The sequence below is a fragment of the Ostrea edulis genome, chromosome 1, assembly GCF_947568905.1.
Source record: "Ostrea edulis chromosome 1, xbOstEdul1.1, whole genome shotgun sequence".
NCBI classification, from domain to species: domain Eukaryota; kingdom Metazoa; phylum Mollusca; class Bivalvia; order Ostreida; family Ostreidae; genus Ostrea; species Ostrea edulis.
In genome coordinates, this window is record NC_079164.1 from 79,305,756 (window position 1) to 79,320,764 (window position 15,009).

Consider the following 15,009-nt stretch of genomic DNA (forward strand, 5'->3'; position numbering starts at 1 on the left):
TGGTGTTCGCTTCAAATAGATGATTCGATTGTTCAACTAACTGTCTATAATTATTAATTTTGCATTGTTTATCGTCTACGTATGATAAAAATCCCAAAATGAAATCTGTCACTAAATTGTCCGTTGAAATGATGATTTTCATGGCACAATATTTATCTCCTGAAACACTAGGAAAGCTGCATTTCTTACCGTCTAAGTATGTAAATTCCATAAGATAAACTACATGTATCATTAAATTTTCCGTTCAGATGATGACTTCCATGGCGCAATATTTTATCTCCCGAAATTGAAGAGTTCCTACAGTCTGTTTTATCAAATTGCTGATACATATTATCTCGACATACCTACTTGTATGTCGCTGATTTAAAAACAAACTATAGGAACTCTTCAATTTCGGGAGATAAAAAATTTGCGCCATGGAAGTCATCATCTGAACGGAAAATTTAATGATACATGTAGTTTATTTTATGGAATTTACATACTTAGACGGTAAGAAATGCAGCTTTCCTAGTGATGCAGAGTTGATTTAATAGTTAACAAACTTATTTGAAGCGAACAGCAGTGTCACCTATATTAGGAAGGACTGCTCTAAGTTTCGGTGAAGGCGTCAGTCCATACATTCAGCCGAGCCGAATCTCAGCGCACATTAGGATGGGGCCAATATGGTCATGTACAGTTACAATGCATTAAATATTGGGGTAAATCATCTTTACTTCCACATTACAGTAGTTGAAGATAAACTAAATATATGGTTATGATGTCTACAAAGCCCTAATCTACATGTACATGCACTTAAATTGTGAAATGCATTATCCCTGACGGGGTCAGGGGCCTCCAATATGGCTATATAGTGAAAAAGTATCAAATTTAAGAAAATCTTTTTCTCTACTTCCACAGCAGAAATCCCCTATAATCTTATGTTTTGTGACATTTATTTTTGTACATAAAATGATTATGACCAATATCCATTACCTTAAAGGTCAGGTCAGTTGAGACTTGAGAAAAGGATAGCTTGGCTATGTTATAGTCTACTTAAATTTACTGTGCATACATGTGTTTATAGGAATGAACTGTAATCATGTGAGCAATAATTATAAATGAAACTAAATAAGAGAATAAAGGTTTACAGTTTACATATTTTTATACTGAAAGTATTTTATTTAACTGTTTAAAGCTTGTTAAATATTTTCCCCTTCTTTGTCTTCTTTTTCTCACACACACGATTGATTTTTATGGGATTATTCACGCCCTGTTGAGAGTATACAATGTACGCGGGTTGTTCGATATGTAATGTGTATTGTACCACAGCGCGATAACGCTTTGCACGATTTCGTGGATGATGATACTCTTGAATAGCTCTATTCAACTGTTCAATACCTTTCCAACGGCATAAACACGAGCCTTAAGATCTACATAGTTTTAAACTTCTGTCATTTCAATAGAGCCAGTCGTTGACCACTGTTGTAAAAATGGTTGGAAAACGGGTTGAGAATATTGAAGAAATTAGTGCTTATATAAAAGTTCGCACAATACTCTGTCATTCGGTAATGCAGATTTGTTACTGAATTGAGGGAAGTTTATGGGTCTGATAAGGTATCTTGTGAGACAGTTCTTAGGTGGAGAGAGAAATTTCAGACTGACAGAGTCCGTCAAAGATGCAGCAAAATCTGGCTGACCTGTGGCTATAACAGGCAAGGCAAAAGTCAGGGAAATAATTGAAAGTGGTGGCAGATACACGATTCGTGATATTGCTAAAAGCTGTTGGCATATCACTATCGCGGGTGCATTTCATTTTGAAAGTACGAAAGATTTCTGCCAGATGGATACCGCATATATTGACAGATGACCAAAAACGGATACGAGTACAAACCGCTAAACAATTGCTCAAAATGTCTCCCAAATTCAATCAAAGACAATTTGCAAACATTGTTACTGGTAACGAAACATGGATTCACTATTTCAAACCAGTAAGAAAATGGAAACGAAATATGGGTAACTAAACACGGTAGAAGGCCTGTAGTTGCCAAAAGAACCATAAACACAAAGAAGGTTCTTTATTGCATATTCTTCTCATGTGATGGTATAGCCGTACAAATTCCGGTGCCGAAGGGCAAAAGTGTTTACAAGTCGGTATTACCGAGATGTTATACTAAAAAAGCTCAAGAAATATTATCATAAACGACGCCCTGTGTCAGGATTTAGGCATGTTCGTCTACTTCATGATAATGCTCCAGCACATACATTGTACATTTGAGCTTGTGAAGCAATTTTTAAAGTAGGAGAAGGTTACCGTCTGGCCACACCCACCATACTCTCCAGATCTAGCCCCATGCGACTTTTTCCTTTTTCCAAAACTTAAAAAGTTCTTATCTAGTCGTCGTTACAAGTCCCGACAAGCCCTTGATTCACGCATCAGTCAGTGCCTCAGAGGTCTACCTAAATCAGTGTACCTTGACGCATTTCAGATTGAAATTATGTATTTCAAACCGCGGAGAATACTTTGAAGGGATGTAATGTTTATTTCACAATTTGAGTCAAATGCTTTTGAGATATCGTACAATACACATTACATATCGAACAGCCCTCGTATATGTTATTTATAGACAGCTAATCCGGGAATATTATTTCCTTTAATATACAATCTCATATTTACGCGTTTTCTGTTCATACACAGGAAATACCAATCTCTACCCAGAGTTATCGTTCCTTACACTCACTTACACCTCTGTAAACGTCTCAAGGGTTTTACAAGGTTTTTGTAAAATGGCACGTATGCTCAAATAAAGTTTGGTTTTGACTTCAGTTACAAAAATATACGTAAATAAATAAATATTGAGCAGATGTCAAGTCTTTTTGTGACACAAGAAGCATTGATTTGGGTTGAAACGTAGATATTGGGTAGTTCTATTGCACCGGGCCTATAGATAGGTACATGAAGAATATATAGTAATGGAAAAATATATACAAATAGTTGCTTGTCCTACATTTTCCAGATATTTTATAAAATAGTTCTTAGTTTTATTAGCCGTAAAAAAAAAAAAGTGGATTTACATGTGGAATAACATTGCTTATTTTGAGACGAATTGCGGTTATAAAAAAAACACCCAATAAGATAAGAGGAAAAGAAAACCCATGCAATTAGTAATGAGTGCGAGTCAATAAGTAACCAGCCTATCCCATTTCCGATTGACCAAGACGATCACGATTTTCATGCCTTATTTCAATACATGTTTTATACCTGGGTACAAAATTGCACGCGTATCGAGTCATTCTTTAATAAGATATTGAACGTCAAACAAGGCTTGTGGTGCAAAGGCATGCTTTTCATCTAAAATTGAGTATCGTGCTATAATTTGGTAATTGTAGGTAAAACAGGCAAGGAAATGCACGGCAAGTAAGCCGATGTTTATGGGTCTTCTTCGCCATCTTATGCTCAGGTTAAATTCTGGGTAGGGGAATTCATACGCGGTAGAACGTCTTTAGAAGATGAAGCCAGGTATAGACGCCCACTGGATGCCACCGACGAAGAATGTGTAAGAAAGTTCGGAATCTGGTATACTCTGATAGGCGAATTCAGGTGGAAGAAATAGCGCAGGCATTAGACATTTCATATGGTAGCGTTTCAACAATCTTGCATGATCGTTTAGGAATGCGCAAGCTAACAGCCCTTTGGGTCCCCAAATCCCTTAGCGACGAGCATCAGTATGCAGCACCTTGTTGAAACGTTTTAGGTCAAAAGATGATTTTCTTTTGCGTCTGGTAACTGTAGAGATGAGACTTGCATGGGTTCATTATTATGAGCCAGAGAATAAAGCTCAGAGTCGTCAGTGGCTAGGGGCTGGGTCCCCGAGGCCAAAGAAGTTCAAGACGCAACCATCTGTTGACAAGGTGATGGCCACAGCATTTTGGGACGCAAAAGGCGTTATTATGTTGGCTCTCTTACCCAAGAGAAGGAGAATAACTGGAGTGTACTATGCAAACTTGCTAGAGCAGCTGAGAACCGCCCTCCGTGAAAACCATCGAGGTAAACTCTCTAAAGGTCTTTTGCTGCAATGGGACAACGCCAGAGTCCACACTTGCAAAGTTTCAATTATGGATGCTGTAGAGCGAAACGGGTATGAATTGATACCAGATCCTGCCTATTCGCCTGACCTAGCTCCTAACGACTTCACCCTATTCCCAAATTTGAACAAGGATATCAGTGGACGTCATTTCCGGTCTGATGAAGAAGTCGTGACGGCAGTTGAGGAGTGGTTCAATGGAAAAGACCCTGACATTTTCAGTTCTGGGCTGATGGCATTTGAACACCATTGGTCTAAGTACATCACACTAGAGGGCAATTACATCGAAAAAGAAGAGGCGGATCTCAACCGGAAATAAGTTAGGCTGGTTACATATTGACTCGCCCTCGTATGTACCAATTTTAAGCTCCTTAACAATGAACCTGTTTATCAATTTTGAAATAACTTATATGTATATGCTGTTGCATTTAACGTCTTTTGAAATATTGTACCAACAAAAGCATTGAAATGCATAGAAAACAAGCGAATATATTATTTTCTGGCATTGAGTGGGTCAATTCTCCAGTTTTTTAATTGCTGTATGTTTGAGGGTACATATGAAGGTTTTTCCAGAGGTGTTGTGAAAATGCAAATTGCTTAATCCAACCATTAGTATACATGTAACACTTAAAAATTAACAAAAATTAATTTCAAAACTTTTTATTTGAATAACCCATTTTTAAGACAACAAATAAACATGAAACGATATAATAAGCATGCAAATTTGTATCAAATGCCCTTGTGAATCTATGTTAAAGTATAACGCTAAGAACTAATAATACACAATTTTGTAGTCTCGTGCAAACCAAAAGTTCAGTTTCCTTCATCACATAAAAATATCACACAAACTTTGGTCACAAATATGCATCTGGCCCATGTACTTCTTATACCGTAGTATAAAACTGAATAAAACCAAACGTTATATATTCCGTTTAAATGTTTCATTGTTTTAAATATGGCGTTATCCAAAATGGAGGTACCTTGTTCACAGAGAAATGAGAATCACACGTTCGAAACAAAACGGTAAGACCTCCCACTAGACAGCTCTATGTATACACTACATGTCTCAACTGGGTGCGTGAATATCATTTTGCCACACCGCGGAGTCGTTTTGGTGCTGATTTTTTTCCAGAACTGCATTGCCATTAATAGTGGCATCACCCCTTGGAGGAAAAGGTGGGTGGAAAAAATTGGATGATTCTTGCATGTTCTGTACCCTTATTATAGCCTTGTTAATTTGATGAAATATACTCAACAGGTTCGTGAGAAGACAATTCTAGTGACAGGGTTTGAATAAACATTTTTCATGGTTTTTTCTACTTGCCAGTATATTCCTCCGTAAAACTTGGTTACTTATATTTCCGTTTGAAAGTTATACTACAATCGGTCAACTAAGTCAGAAGTACACTTTTGGATTAGATATTTGATTTTATTCTAAAGTACGATTCTTCGTTTTTACATTGAACTTTTTTTTCATATCAACGCCACCAAACAGCACGAGCTGGACAATAATGTTAAATACTTATGTCAAATTGGCGTCGTAGGTCTCGAGAAAAGGATTTTCTCATTAAAAACTCAATATTTTGCATCCCTACCTTGGCATGGGGGGTTTGTACCAATATGAACATAATTTACTAGACGATACTTGCATATGTACGTGTATTCGACAAAAGTTTTTGAAAAGATTTTTTTTTATAAAAAGACATAATACCTTATGCAAAACTTTGAGCTTGGGCTCATAGTGGCCTCGGCGGTCATAGTTTAAGGAGCTTGGGCTTATAGTGGCCTCGGCGGTCATAGTTTAAGGAGCTTGGGCTTATAGTGGCCTCGGTGGTCATAGTTTAAGGAAATCTGAAATTTCATCATTTACAGAAGGATTCAGACAGTTTTCGGATTTCGTAGATAAGCTGTTCTGGAGAAGAAGAATTTCCGAACAATTCACTGTATTTCCACTATGATAAAAATCCCTTAATCTTTTCCTCAAAGAAGGGAGAATGGGCCATCTTGATTTTCCTTAGCCAAAGAATACTTCGTTGTTATTTTGATAGAAAAAGGCTTAATTGCTTTGGAGAGGAAGCCGAAATGTGAAACCGTAAACATGAACATGTATACTTTGTACATACAGACGACATACATATTTTGATCAGACAAGCTGGTGTACTAGAACTTGATGGAAAAAAAAGACGATGAAACTTTCATCCTGGTTCTGTCTTCGTAAGAATTTTGCTCATATTCGTCGTTCGTCGTCATTTTCGTTACCGATGGCATTAATATCATCTGGTTTGAATTCTTCTGCTGGGATCAAGTGTCGGAGAAATGAATTGAACAAATGATCCTGGAAAGCAAGAATTTAAATAATCACGTGACTGTGTGATAAATAGTTTCGAGCATTCTAATAAAAGATGTTGTTTTGCTGTCTTAAGTTTTATAACTGTTTTACGATTTACAATCCTCTCTGTTCGAAATTTCTAGTTTTTACACAAAATCATGATGTCAGTTAGAGTGAGATTGGCTTATTTCGTAACATAATTCTTTTAGAAAATCATTAAACAGTTTCGGCAAATCTCACAACTTGATATGAAAAAATTGGTCAGTTTAATTTCTACCGTCAGAACTAGTATATGCTATTATTGTACTTACTAAATCTTTCATAGTCATGCTCAGTAAGCAATCCCCTTGCCCATAGCGTGTTCATATACCTGATCCAGGTCTTCACCGTTTCTAACGTTGGTTGAGTTTGTCTGGACGCATTACAGGAGAAAATGCTAATAGCTACTAACACAATCAGGACCTATTAAAACAAAAATACTTTCTTGTTACTTACATGCATGATCTTGAAAAAAGAAATGCAATAATGGTATATCTCATTAATCAAAAAGTCCAAAATATCCCATTGCACTAATTGTAAAAAGAAAATGTAGCTGAAATTATCCATTCACAAATCACTAAATAAATGCCAGTACTTTGAAAATGAGAGGGGGTGGGTGTTCTCTATTATTTCTTCTTACACTTTTTGTTCACGCGCTTTCTCAGAAATGTATCGACCGATTTTCGTCAAATTCAGAGATGATAGACTCAACTTTATGACAAACGGGATTATTTCAACTTCTCCATCGTCAACTTCCCATATTTATGTAGCAATATTCCATTACCATTTGCATGTGGTGTTTATATCTCTCAACTGATTCGATACGCAAGAGCTTGCTCTGCGTATGGTCAATTTTTAAATCGAAGCAGGCTACTGACAAACAAGTTGATGGTGCAGGGTTCACAAAGTCTCGTTTAAAATCAACATTTCGCAAATTCTATGGTCGTTATAAAGATCTAGTTTGCCAAAACAACCTATCATTGGGTCAAATGCTGTCTGACGTGTTTCATATCGATTGTTAGGCCATTCTTGGCACACTGATTTTGACTGCGTTTATATAATCCGTATACCTGATCAAGATATAGGGCTCATGACGGGTGTGACCGGTCGACAGGGGATGCTTCTCCTAGGCACCCGATCCCACCTCTGGTGTGTCCAGGGGTCCGTGTTTGCCCAACTATCTATTTTGTATTGCTTATGGGATTTATGAGATTGATCACTGTTCGTTATCTTCGCTTTTCATGATAGATATTCCCTTCAACTCAATAAAGTTTTTTTTCTTCTCGATTTTAATTAAGTTACATAATGAGTAAGACATTGATGTTTTATAAAATTTAGTTGTTCAGATTGTTTAGGAGTGTTTTTGGAAACCATTTGAAATATCAACTTGAAATTTTCAGCGATTGTAGAATTGAGTTCATGGCTGTGCCTAGTTGCATTTAAATTTCTTTAATTAAAAAAACCGCCGGAGCGCTGTAAGGCTGGAAGAAGCACCACAACGTTTTCCTGCATTTTTGTACACATTTTCGTCAATATCTTCTTGAACAAAAATGATTTGAAAAGACGTAAACAACAAAATTTGTAGATAATGACAATACCTATTCGACGATATCAAGTTTTAGGGACCACCCCCTTTTAAAAATAAAGGACCCAGTGGGGTCAAAACTATTTACCAAATTTCTCAAAAACCAAAAATAATTTCTTAGCGTTATTGAAGCGAAATGGTTTTAATATAAACGTTCTGCAAGTGCTGGTGTCACTATTCAAAATGATTATTAATTATGTAAGAATGGATTTCTAAGGGAATAATGTATGGAACTTTGATGTTTTCTATTTCTTAAACGAAATTTTTTTTTTGTTAAGCATTATAGAATATATCTTGGTCAGGGTTTGACTCCAAACAATATGCCAGCTTCACATTTTGTCGCCCGTGGGGATCAGGGTTATGATAGGTTTTCAGTACTTGTCGTCAGAGGCGACTAAATAGGGCGGTCCTTCGGATGAGACCGCAAAATCCGAGATCCCGTGTTACAGCAGGTGTGGCACGATAAAGATTCCTCCCTGCTCAAAGGCCATAAGCGCCGAGCATAGGCCTAAATTTTGCAGCCCTTCACAAACAATGGTGACGTTTCCATATAAGGGAAATATTCTCGAAAGGGATGTTAAACAATATACAATCAATCATCAAATGTCTTAAGTCCACTTTTAAGGAATTCAGGGATGGTCCATTCTATGTATTTTGAAAAATAAAAACATTTTGGTTTTAGGACAATTAAAAGTTGTAAATGATATGAATACTTATTCAACGACATCAAGTTTTAGAGACCAGTCCCTCAAATAAAGGACCGAAAGGAACCAAAAGTGTTTTCTAACTACATCTGTATCTAAAAACCCGAGATGAATTTATTAAGCATTATTGAAGCAGAGTTCTTTCTTTGTTTTCACGTTCTGCAAGTGCTGATGTCAGTGAAATGATTTTTGATAACGTAAGAAGGATTTCAGAGGGAAAAATGTACGAAACTTTGATGTTTTTTATTTCTTAAATGAAAACTTTATAAAGCCTAAATTGGTCAGAATGTGACTCTAAGCAATAAACCATATTTCAGTTTCGTCTTACTCTCCCTTTTAATTGATTTAATGGATGCCCCTTAAACTGAATATGTTGAAAACTGAAAACATTCGTTAAACGTTAAGGAACAAAAGTTGTAGATAATGAGAATACCTATTAAAGGATATTAAGCTTAAGGGACCAGTCCTCTAGATAAGAAGCTGAGAGGGATCAAAGCTATTTTCTAAATATCTCAAAATCTACCAATAATTTGTTAGCATCATTGAAGCAGAGTTATTTGTTGTAACGTTGTGTAACTATTGACGTCAGCAAAATGACCATTGAACGTAATAAGGGATTTTTTGGGTATAATGTATGAAAATTCTATGTTCTCTATCACTTAAAGCATATTTTGTAAAGCATTATACAACATAAATTGCTCAGAATGTTATTTTTAACAACGTGTCATCATCATTTTTTTGGCGACCCCTTGTAAGGAATGCAGGATTGTTCCCTAAAACTGAGTTCCAAAATTATCTCGAAGCCTATAAACATTTTGTTAAACGGTATGGAACACAAAATGTATATAATTTCAAGACACATTTGACGATATCAAGTTTGCGGTCATCCCCTTGAATAAGAGACTGAAAGGGAAAGGGATATATATATATATATATATATATATATATATATATATATATATATATATATATGTCCCATTAAATTGCTATTTCTTTCCATAATCCTCACATAATTAAAACACCTTGTCTTATCCTCCTCCTTCAATGAATAATAAGTCTGTAAAACAGTTTATTGTGTGTCGCCACCTTTGTGACGTTTAATAATTCGTTTTGAATTATCAAAAGTAATATTAACAATGTCATAATTTTACCAGTATGAGAAATAAACCTATTTTGTAAAGAAAGATAATCCAAATTTCCAGTAATTAAAAGTTATTCATGAAAATGGATCTTATAATGCCACTGACTTGACCAAACTAGGGAAAGTTCATATATTTCTAAAAAACTAAACGACTGAAGCAAGGATGTTTGTTGTTACTTTCTGCAACAGCTGATGTCAGCAACATGGTGCATGTACAGGATTCAGGTACATGTAGTAACTTTGTTCTGTTTCGTTTCGCTAAAGACAAATATCCACATGGATACTGGTACATGTCTATTGCGGAAAGTTTCGTTTCGCTAAATAATTAATATCCACGTGGATACTGGTACATGTATGTTGCGGAAAGTTTCGTTTCCCTAAATAATTAATATCCACGTGGGTACTGGTACATGTATATTGCGGAATGGAACGGTGTTGAGGTGTTTTCTTTTCATTTCTTTTAGAGTTATTTTTTAGTGTAAAACTAATTTTATACGTATCGATTACAATTGTCGTAACACTACCAATATACTAGTGTGATTAAATTACGAACATTAAACTGTACTCGTGCTCTGATCGGCTCTAATTGAAGCGGTTATAAGCATAATAAGTCACAGAGGTTTAAAGTCAATTCATTACAGCCACTAACACGTAAGTATATCTATTAATAGGAATTCTAATGAATGCTTTTCCTCTTGGGGATAACTGTTCTATATGTATCCATGCATAATCAAATCACATTAAATCAAGCTTCAAATCCCGACACATGAAAGTGACAACCCAAGATAAAAGACTGGGATTACTACAAATGTGGGTTTTTTCTCTCTCAAGGACTACACTATTGATTTTCAGATATTGCCCGTAAAACTTTGATAAAGAGAATCGGAAACTACACTAATATATATTGCTTCATGACAATGAAACTTATGTGCTTCTACGAGGAATATAAAGATAAACCATACAAATATTACATCTATTATGATCTTCTTTACAAAGAAAAAGTTATTCTATGATCAGTCTTGACTCGGGTGATCTAGTTACATATACATAAAAGTATCAATAAATGAAGCTGAATTATACTCACGCCAATTGCCTTGTACATGTCTGAAGAATAGTCTGTGGCTTTTCTGAGGAAAATTTGTCAATTGTCTGTATATATACACCTGGATAAGAGAGGGGGCGTTTTAGCAGCAGTTTTTTTCTCCACCCCTTTTTCTCATAGCGTGTCATTGTTTTTATATTTGGAAAGATTATGCTTGACGTGTTAGTATTTTTTTTTTTTTTTTTTTTTTTTTTTTTTTTTTTTTTTACATTAATATGAATCCTCGTCTTATAGAAATGTTGAACTACTAAAATATGACATTAAAGTATCAAATTTTTGTTGCAACACCGTTGAGCTATACGACAATATATCATATCTTGAATATTTAATTATTTTCTCTCTCGTAAGTTGGAAATAAGCCATAATACATGCATTAGAAAATCTGTGTTTTTTAACAGTAAATCTACTATGAGAGACTCTAATGCATTAACTTAAATAGAAGGACGTCAAATGCAGATTTTGATGGCTGTGTTTTTTTAAAGGAAAGAACATAAAATTTAATTTCAAAGATTATTGCCGATGCCACCATTGTATGCGACCTGTGTTTGGCCAAGTCTAGAGTTCTGTAATGCTAACTTTTGCCTTATCCTGAATATGGGTGCCCTCTAATATTTGAATTTAAATATAACAATTAAATTCCACAGCGTGATGTTATAGAAAAGACAGTATACATGTTTACAGTAAAAATTTTAATCACACCTTCTCTTTAAGGACATCGGTATCCGATCAAAAAACAAAATTTTTGTTATAGAATTTGTAAAACTATTCGTAATTTTTTTGATTTTACTAAAAACCCATAATTACCACAGTTTCCAATTGATCCACTTCAGTTTTGTATTTTTCACAGATTTTTACTTAAAAATTCAATGGGGAAAAACATTACGCAACAAGAGGCCCACAGGCCTTATCGGTCACCTGAGTACTAGTGAAAAAGTATCACTACTCCCAAGGGCGATGAAATCTAGAAAAAAATTCCTGTCCTGAATATCTATGTTCAGCAACAGTATAAATCAAGATGTGTTCTTAAAACTTCACTGTCCTCAAAAGTGCATATACTGATGAAAGGCTTTACATAACACAATAGGTATTTAACATTAAAACATTAAAAGATATGACTAATTTGGACCCATCCCAGAGTAAAAAATCCTGGGTTGTGAAATTCACCATTTTTTGTACATCCTTTTCTGCTATTCATAAGTATGCATTTAGATTTTATACAGTATCAGCAAACTTACACATGAATACTATATACTAAGTTTGGCCCCTACTCCAGGGATCATCAAATTTACAATTTTTGTGAAGGACTACTAGATCATCAAATATACAATTTTTGTAAAGGACTACTTGCTCTTTCTAAATATCCATTTAGTTTCAATTTAGTATCAATAACACTAAAGAAGATGTTATTTAAAAGTGTTTTACACATAAACACCTATACTAAGTTTGACCCTGCCCTGGGGTCAGCACTCCTACCCCGGGGGTCATGAAATTTACAATTGTGGTAGAGACCTTCCTGTATTACATCACTATGCATTTAATTTTCCTTAAACATGTACGGTTCTAGAGAAGAGTTTTGAAAATTAGTCAATTTTGGGCAGTTTTTGTCCCGCCCCTAAGGCCCCAGGGGTGCAGGAATCCTGAAATTTACAATTTATGTCCCTCTTGTTCCAACAATGCTTCATACTAAATTTGAAAAGAATTGGAATGATACATGTAGTTATCAAGAAGAAGTTTAAAATGTCTATTGTTTGATAAATGACCATTTTGGCCCCACCCTGATACCAAAACCCCTCCCCCTGGGATCATAAAATTTATAATTTTGGTAAAGGACTACCTGCTCTTTCTAAATATCTATTTAGTTTCAATTCAGTATCAATAACACTGAAGAAGATGTCATATAAGTGTTTTACACATAAACACTATATACCAAGTTTGGCCCTACCCTGGGTTCAGAATCCCTACGCCGGGGATCATGAAATTTACAATTTTACTAGGAGCTTCCTTGTTTATCATTACTATATACTCAATTTCTCTGCTAGATGCCCAGGAGTAAAGAAGAAGATTTTAAAAGAAATACATCAATTTTACAGTTTTTACCCCCAAATTAAGACCCCTTAGGGTGGGGGGGGGTCATGAAATTGACAATTTTCGATTTCCTCTATCTACAGATGCTACATTAAAAAAAATCAAGATTGGACCAGTAGTTTCTGAGAAGAAGTTGTTAACGGACGACGCGCGGACGCAGACCAATAGCAATAGGTCACCTGAGTCACTCAGGTGATATAAAAATTCAAAACCTTCAGAAAAGGATTTGTATTGGTGCATTTCATGTATTAATGACTTTACATTGTTGTTTGATCAATAATAGATAACCGCATGTAAAGAACGTTTTTTTAGGTCATAGGATACCCAAGATTTTGGACGCGTCAATGAAGTAAGATATTGCTATGAAAGGGGAATATAACGAACAGTGATCAATCTCATAACTTTTATAAGCAATACAAAATAGATAGTTGGGCAAACACGGACCCCTAGACACACCAAAGGTGGGATCAGGTGCCTAGGAGAAGCATCCCCTGACGACCGGTCACAGCCGCCTTGAGCCCTATATCCTGATCAGGTAAACAGAGTTATCCATAGTCAAAATCAGTGTGCCAAGTGCTATGTTTTGAAATATACCAATATACAACAATAAGATCCGATAGCTACACTTAGTTTTCCTTACAAAATATTTACAAATGATATATAGACATGGATGGATTGAATATATCCACGACATCTCTGAAGCCAGTAGACAGAAATACGGGTTTTGAACTGCCCAATAGCTAATGGAGTATCCTCGACATAGAAAAGAAATTTCAATATTATTAAAACATTCTCTGTGAAAAATTATTTCAACGGAGGTCTTCTATTGAATGCCCGTGTGGTACAAGGCCGCACAATGACCCCAAATTGTTATTTCTCAAACAGATAAATGTTTGAGCTCCACTGCATGAATGGCCCAAAAAGCATAAACATTAAAACAATATTTAGACTTACGGAAATATCATCAAGATATTTTTATGTAGTCAATATACATTGTTTCATTCCAACGGGCTTGACAAGCATATTCTATTTTAGCTCTCACATAACTTATGTTTTCCCTATATGACAGTAAGCTGTTAGTGATAAAAGTTCTGCACTAATCAATTATCTTGTAACAGCTATCTGAGGTTTGAGAGAGAGAGAGGGAGGGAGAGAGAGATTTGACTAAAATACACACATGTATAAAAGTACAAATCCCTACGCATTTGGCATGATTGATGTGTTTACAGATTTGGTTTCATACGTATACTACAACTTTTCCAGCGACGACAATAGTTTTCTACTGAATCAAACCAATGATAACCGAGATCCCTCTATTCAATCAAAGTTCTTACAAAAACATCCTTGTGTTATTTTCATATGGCATATCCCTGGATCCCTTTCAAACATTTTATTGGTCATTTTCAACGGAAAAATACTCTCTTTGGATAATAATGGGATGGAAATATCCATGGAGTCCTTCAATGCTTTTATCAAATATCAACTGGTGGGAGATCAAAACTCGGTTCTAGGATTACCTGAAGCCTCGGGCCCCGTACCAAAGTTGTATCTTGTAATTGTTCCCAACAACTTCACCGAGTATTTAAGGTGTGTAAAGCGATGCTTTTGAATGGGTTTAGGAATGTATGAATTCTACGTGTAGCATCCTTTCACATGTGGTGGCGTCCTGACTCTAAGTAGTGAAGATGACACTCGGAGATCGATGGAAAACATTTAGTGATTTGTATTGAATTTCGAGAACGTGATTTTCTAGCCTTTTTACGTTCAGAAATTCCACTACCGTAGTACCAAACTAATTAAGAAAGTACGTGTGTATTATTTTGAATGATGTCCTTAAACGTTCCTGGGTACACGGTTCTTGCTATGGTTAATTCTAAATCAGTATTAATAATTGTATAATTCCATATTCACTACACAAAGGTAATCGTTAGACCGAGTCAAAGTAGCGATAGTTACTATTGAT

The 15,009-nt window shown here is 35.5% G+C and overlaps 1 long non-coding RNA gene across 1 annotated transcript; it reads right to left on the minus strand.

Moving 5' to 3' along the window:
• Positions 1-3,272: 3,272 nt before the first annotated feature.
• On the minus strand, positions 3,273-6,797 carry LOC130054015 (uncharacterized). The gene is made up of 2 exons (XR_008802268.1): positions 6,702-6,797; positions 3,273-6,396 (listed from the first exon to the last, which is right to left on the minus strand). It is a non-coding gene; the product is annotated as an uncharacterized LOC130054015 (long non-coding RNA).
• Between the last annotated feature and the right edge of the window lie 8,212 nt (positions 6,798-15,009).